The sequence below is a fragment of the Trachymyrmex septentrionalis genome, unplaced genomic scaffold (genome assembly GCF_001594115.1).
Source record: "Trachymyrmex septentrionalis isolate Tsep2-gDNA-1 unplaced genomic scaffold, Tsep1.0 scaffold74, whole genome shotgun sequence".
Classification (NCBI taxonomy): Eukaryota; Metazoa; Arthropoda; class Insecta; order Hymenoptera; family Formicidae; genus Trachymyrmex; species Trachymyrmex septentrionalis.
In genome coordinates this window covers 1,504,499-1,512,191 of record NW_017305927.1, presented here as the reverse complement: position 1 = coordinate 1,512,191, position 7,693 = coordinate 1,504,499, and the positions used below count along the sequence as shown (strand labels likewise).

At 39.7% G+C, this 7,693-nt stretch overlaps 1 protein-coding gene across 3 annotated transcripts in view; it reads left to right on the top strand.

Annotated features, from left to right (window-relative positions):
* Nucleotides 1–7,693, top strand: part of LOC108754023 (zinc finger protein castor homolog 1-like) — a 98,604-nt gene that overhangs the window by 83,778 nt on the left and 7,133 nt on the right. The gene's annotated exons all lie outside the window — the stretch shown is intronic.

Genomic DNA, 7,693 nt, shown 5'->3' with positions numbered 1-7,693 from the left:
CTTCTGTTTATTTTTTAGGGTCCAATGGAAGGAGAAATCGTGTGCGTGCGAGGGGGTAGATTGCGCGCGCTAATATCACACACGGTATTTCCCCTCGTAAAAACTTTCCTACGTAAGTAAGCTCACGAGGGTGTGCGTTTAGTGTAAAACCGGGGGCTAGATGTGAAAATTGGTAGAAGGGTAGTAAAAGCCGAGTACATTTCACCTGGATCGCATCTTTGTTTCCGACATCAAGACGAAAGCGTCGTGTTATTAGTGTTATCCACTCATCACAGGCTCTTGGGATGAAACATATACGTGCAATCATATCAGAACATTTTGTCACATGTTCATTAGATAATTAAAAAAGGTCTATCGTAGTTTTCCAAAACTACAAAACTGCAAACGGTTGATATACATATAACGCGAAAGATCCGAAAGATTGCGTTACATCGAAAATAAGACGCACTATAGAATCTACTTATGTACCGAAAATGAGAAAGTAGGTTTTTTAATTTTCTGATGATAACGGAAATCATGGAATGACAAAGAACAAATGAAAATGCTGCCGGGAAGAAATATCTGCTGCAGTACAATCCAACGAAGATAATTTCACATAGCGGACTCCACGAAATTTATTTCTAACAATTTTAAAAATGTAATATTTAGATGCGAAATTATTTTGTATCGACAAAGAAAATTGATTTGTACGTTCGGTTCCCAAATTGTATCCGAATATCTGGCACAGCAATGCGTCCCCTCGTTAAATTTAACACGCCCGTCATAAGTAAGGGCGCAGAGGGTTTACAGCGTTCTAAAAAAGAAGGGGTTGCATGAAGGGGTCAAGGAGAGGGGGGAGGGGGAAGGAGAGTAAGAGGGTATATTAAGTAGTACGCATGTAATACTGCCCCGAAAAAATCTATACGCGACAGCGTCCGGCGGGACGAGGGCGAGCCGGATTAAAGAAAGAGAGATTGGTAAACCCCTCTGTTCATTTACTATGAGTAAAGCGATACCGGTGCTACGATATTAACAAACGCACCCTCGAGCAAAAACGAAAGAAAATAGAATTGAAGCTGCATGCATTTTAACTCGTTTTAATTTGAGATATCGTTTTTTGCGATACGAGAATTCAAATAGACAAGTCCGATCATTTAAGTACTGTCTTCTTGATTTCCTTGAAATAACGCTATCGTCAGAGGAATGATCGTGGCGCCAATCGTAAAATTGTCACTTGTATGCTGCAAATCTCAAGGCGGTATCATCACGTTGACGCTGGCGCATCTGCAAACATCTGTTTAACGCTCGGCTCTCCGTCAGGAAAGTCACGACACGTGTACCCGTTTCTTAAAGCCGTTACGTTGAGTTGCATAAGCTAACTGCGCTGGCGTTGATTGGATGAAAGAAGGTACATTAGGCATATGCGCAGCCACGAAACAATAGGAGTATAGTGAGAAATCGAATATTCCTGAATTATTAAAAATCTGTTATCAGATATTTGAAAGCTTACGCACAGCTATATTCATTTTTAGGTTTATCTTAACAATCTTACAGCTTTTCTTGAGCGAAAATTTGTTATAATTTATTTTTTTTTTTATTCCTTGCCTCAAAACATGGCATTATTTTATTATAGTAGCTTTCTCATTCTTAGGCAAAAAAAAAATTCCAATGATTTACTTGATAATTCTTACGCTCGTAAAATTTAAAAGTGAGATTAGACGATATCTCTCTACGAAGATGAGTCTTTTTTGCTCGCAGGAAAATGATGTTATGAAACGATGCAACACTGAAATCAATTGCGTTCAGTAAGCATCTATGAAGATTATTCTGTACGAATATGGAAGTTTCGGACGAAGCTACAACAGAGCGATATAGGACCAGGGCCGAGCTTGTCTTTCTTCCTCTTTTCCGCTCGTCACCTCGCGCTACCTCCCCCGAGTAAAGAAAGCGGACTAATTATAATGAACCCGTTCGCCACGAATGGGAGAACGGCCATAACGACGTTTATTCTTGTCCCGAATGATTCTACGGTCTACGACGGACAGTCGCGTCGAGCAATAAGAAGAAGATGAGCCTCCAGAAGAAACGCGGCGACGTCACGCCAAGGTGCTAAACGGGTGACGGCAATCTCTTTGTGGCGCCAATTATTTCAGAAACGCATTTTGAATTAAGTTTTGTTGTATCAGAAGCTAAGAGACCACTTAGAGCTTTGTAATTTTTATACTCTTATCAGACTATGAAAAGAATGATTTTACTGAAGTATCAAATAGTTTAGCTAGGTACAGATCTAAAAATAATTTTGTCGAACATCAAAATAATTATGTAGAACTGAAACATTGATGATAATTTTAATATTCTAACCATCTGTTTAAACGTTCTACGTAATTATTTCGATTTAATAAGATTATTTTCAGAATTGAAAAGCTGTAGCTAAATTTTTAGATATTTCTGCAAAATCGTTCTTCAATGAATTCTTCAAATTCTTCTTTTCTTAGCGTCCAAAGGAAGGAAATTTTCGAGATTTTAAGTGCTAAGGTTTTATTACTTACACTAGATTTACAGATGAATAGTTTTCTTGACACTCGCTTGATAAAAAAAAAATGGCAAACAGATCTCTTCTTTTGGATGAAATTATAGTGTGCATTCATCATCTTCATCATCTGCATAATAACGTTCATTCTGGAATCCGATGATTATTGCTCCGAGAAACGCAGCGTACAGCAGAAGAAGAGGAAGAAAAGTAAGAAACGTACACAGCTGAAGGATAAGCGAGCGTGCTGGATGGATCAAGAAGCAAGAGATAAGAAAAAACAAGTCCTACAGAAAGAAAGAAGGTGCTAAGCAAATGGGACAAGCAATAGGGACCATAACGTAATTTTGACAGAAATAACGCCGCCACATTTGCTGAAAGACAATAAGTTCGTGACACTCTTGCGGATCTTAGAATAGTTTAGTGTCGGTTGCTGTCTCTCTCTCTCTCTCCCTTTCCGCTCACTTTCTCCGTTTCTTTCTTCACCTCTCGGTTCTCCTTATATCTACTCTTTCCCCATATTCTCTCTTTGTACGAGTGATATTGGCGCCGACATACTCCGAGCTTGCTGTCGTTCAAACAGACGCTGGAAATCTATCAGTCACTGGAGTCGTCGATTGACTTTTATTAACACAAGCGATCGCTATTGACACATTTAATTACTTATTATCGAATTATATTGAGATATATTCAGATATGTTCAAATTATATCGAAGATACGATATGTATTATCAATTTGTAATGCAAAATGTCTCTCTCGAATTACAGTCTATATTTGACGAAATTACAGTCTGTAATATATATTTCATTATGTCTTTTATAGTATCTTGTAGCAGCCATCATACATTGGACACAAAATAAAGATAAGGAAATTAGCCTTTGTTCGCTCGCCATACGGCAGAAGTGCTGCAAATCGATATGAAGTATTCCAGCGTTGATTCTGGGTTATTAAGTCGCATCTGGTCGGCGGTACCATTCGCGAAGCCATTTTTCCGGAAACAATGTCGCGACGAGTACCATTGAGGAAGGGTTGCAAACCTAACCGGGGGTTGAGGAAAAAGCGACGAATAAGGGCACGACCGTACCTCGTGCCTGTTCATGTATTTCTTTTTTTTTTTTCACCGGTATTTAGAACCTCTCGAGAAGAAAAAGCATTCAATGGAGGTCACCGTGGCTAAGACGACGAATCGGCGAGCGCAGCGGGCACTCCACGTATTATCCAAACACGCACTTTCGTAGGTTGCGTCAACCCCTCTATGCGCGCCTATAAACGTGTATGTGAGCACACAAGAGCGAAAGAGCGAGAGAGAACGATACACGTGAGCGCGCGATGGAGGCAGCAACCGTTTTTCGACGTGTACCTCGTATAAAGGGTTATTCGCTCGGCCTACGGATTAAATGATAAAAAAGGAAAACGACCCTGAAATACGGGGTCTTTTCAGGTTCGAGCCTTTTTGAAAATTTCAGACTCCCTCCACGCCGCGTCTCTCGGACAACCGTCCCGCTTCCATCTCTCTACGGTTTCGGGATCGGGCTCCCGACTCCCCGCTCTCTGAGCAGCTTTAAGAACTACATATAAAAGGGTTTGAGTTCAAAGCCGCTGGATACGGAGGAGGAAGGGAGGCCCCGGCTACGTGTCGTCCTGGGGGTTTCACATATTTTTTAAGATTTGTTCTTTAAGCCCCGTCACGTCGTGCATATTCTCCATTTGGTGCCATCAGTAACGGCGTGATTCCGCGTGGGTGGTATCTTCCTTCTCGTTAAAAGGGAGCATCAGATCATCTTGCGTTTTTTTCTGCAATACATTAATAGATGAGCTCTTTTATGAAATTTAATTTTTTAATTTCCTAAAGTTTAAAATCTTGAACCGTGACTTAGAGCGTATTGTTGTTTCTCGCTATTCAAATGAATTAATTTGAATATAATTCTAATTAATTAAATTTATTTTATTTAACTGACAATGGGTAAAATAAAATTAATTGAATATTAATGAAGAAAATAATATGATGGAATACGAAATATTCTATTCTTCTCAGTAACATCAAGCATTTTAATTTGAACGATATCGTCATTCGTTCTGCACCGAGACTGCAAATCGATCGGTTTTTTTCTCCTCAAAGCATTTCAAGGCCGCGGTGTGTTTCACTTACATGCCATCACGATTTTGGCACGCTTCCCGGTTTGCATAATAAGCCATCGAAATATTTGACATTCTTGGATATAGAGGAGTTAATCGAAATCGTGCAATGTGCATGTCGTATTCTCCCGAGAAAACTCTGGTTGTTTAATATTTATCCTCAATTAATACGATGATGCCTTGTACGTTAGGCCTTGGCCCAAGAAAGAGCACTCCTCGATTACATACTTGAAGCTTCGACCCGGCAAACAACATACCGGTCGGCAACCAGCGCGGATTATAAATTTGTGCAAACAATAGTTTCCCGCAGCGTGAAAGCCAAAGGTGTCTTTAATGAGCAGCTATGCGAGATACGTGACATCAAGATACGCTGCGTTGCGTAATTACCCAGCCAAAGGATAAGTTAATCGCCGTAACCGAATGTTACGCAACAGCGCGTAACTGGAAGCATATCCGGTGACACCGGCGCTTATTATTAAATCGGTCGGAGTTACTCGGCTTCGCCGAAGAGCGATCTGATCCACGTGAGTGCCAGTAGAACTTTTGGATTCGCGAAGAAGTAATGTGAGACAAAAGATTTGCTGTGCTTCCATTCCAAAGTATATTTCTTATTATAACGCGGGAGAATAATGTGCGCCGAGTTCTCCCTTGCCACACTTTTTTCCTTCTCGTAACATTCGTCTCTCTTTTTTCTTTTTCTCTCTTTTTTCCTTTCTTAGTCCTTCTTTCTCTCTCTTTCTTTTTCTTCCCTTTTGAAGACTAAATTCTTTCTCTTTTTGTACCGAGATACGCTCTTGCAGAAACGCACGGGCAGCCAATGTACACGCGTTCCCTCCGTTCCTGACGGGCACATATACCACGAAGAGCGGGGAGTCCCCGCGAGAGAGCCACGAGAAATATTCGACAATTTTTAAACTCGTTCCTGAACACGCGGGCATTCAAACGCGCGCGCAGCCTTGCAGTCAGCAAGTAGGAATTTCTGAGAATCAGCCTCATCCTGGTAGGGTGCACTGAATGCTGGATGACGCGTATGATAGATGTTGGTGGGATTAGGACACTCAAGGCTCGGTGGACACTCCGGTTTCGGGCAATGTGACACATGATTTGTTATCGTTCTGTGATCGGCTCCGTGGCATTCGATAAAAGAAAAAGCAGTCGCAACACGCCTTTGTTTTTAATTCGTTGACATGATCTAACTATTATATACAATTATCTTTTCATATGTCACTCATCTCATGCTGCTCAGTATTTTAAAAAAATTGAAGCTATTATCGAATTATATAGAATAGGAAGTCCTTTCAATAGGAATACGAAAATTTATACATCCTGCATGGCACAGATTATTCCACCAATATTTCAGCAACATTATAATATTCCACTAATATTGTAATAACACTACAATGTTACAGCAATGTTGCTGCAAGCTTCTATGTCGAGATTTTCACTTAGGTATTATGTTTTTTTTAATGAAAAATAATACCATTTGGATTTCATTTTTAATTTGATGCAACAGTTTTTTTTGTTTGAGAAGCACCTATACTTTACAAAATTTTTTTCGAAAGATTAACTTTTTATGGTAATTATTTTATACATCGCACATTTCAATTTTGTAAATTTAAATATCTTCGGTATACAATGTATCAACATAATATTCAGCAAACGGCACAAATGAACGTTTGTAGAAGAAGTTTATTGTTCACGGTATTCGACATACCTGAATAATAAAATTTAAATACATTCTGGCAAAAAATACAAATGCGGCCGCTTGAGAGTGCTTTAATTGTGGAATTATTCGTTTAGGTAAAAAAAAAGGGGGGGGGGAGAGAATAGCATGGTGTGCGCGCACAGTTTATTTCCATCTCTCGTGTGCGCATTACCTCGGGAGATAATTATCGCGAGCGAGGATTGGTCAACCGAATTGCGTCTCGCGCTCAATATTTTCTTGCGTGCCGCGGCCGTTTTGAGTCTTTTAGAAGAGCTATGAACGCGCGCGCCGTGGTAAATGCTTACGCGCCTCCCGCTTTGCCCGCGGCCACGCCGCGCTTTTTTGCATATGCGTATTGCGATCGGCCCGATAGTTTTTTTTACGCCGACCATTCTTTCCCCTCCCGCGCTCTCCTTTTTTTTTTGCCCTCTCTCTTTTATTTCGCGGCATACCCATACGCGCGCCCATCGGACAACCAGTTTTCGATCGCGCGGGAGAGCGCCATAGGTCGACGAACGTGCTCATAACTCGCGGTATGTGTATCAGAAGTCATTCTGGTATGCGCGACTCCTCTGGCGATGTAAACGCGAACCGTATTATCCAGAATGACAGTATCGTTCAAGAATACACGGTCGGTAAAATAAGATGGTTGCCTGTGGAGGAATGTATACCAGCGACCTACAGCTAGTATCGACCGAATACCTATTTGACTATCGCATGGAAATTCGAAAAGGACTCGCGCAGATTTCTAGGACAGTATGTGATCCATTGAAATTTGTTGAGCTTTGAAAATTTTGATATAATTTTTGAATTTTTAGTATTTTACAAATATTTTGTTATATTACTATAGCACATTTTGTGCTATATCGAAAATATATTAACGTAATATTCACTTTAGATAAAAGTGAAGAATCTTTCTGTTGAAATATTATGTTTATTTGATTTAATGTTCTGAAATATTTTTTCGTACATCAATTTAATAGTCGATTTAATTTAATAAATAAGATTTCTTTCACGGAAAGCTGAAATGGAAACGTCGCGCAAATTTCTAGATCACATTTAATTTTGAAATTTGATACAACTTTTATATTTATAGTATTTCGCCAATATTTGGATACTGTATCATATTTTGCGCTAAATAAAACTATATTGATGTAATATATATACGAGGTCCGATAGAAAAATAAGCGGACTTTTTTAATTACTCGGCAATAGAGTGTCCTAGGGACGTGCGATTTGCAGCACTACAATCGTTCTAATCTTCCGAGTAACTGGTTTTTTTTTAAATTGTTTACATCTCGTTTAGTTTCAGAGTTATTGCTATTTGAACATGTGTTCGTGG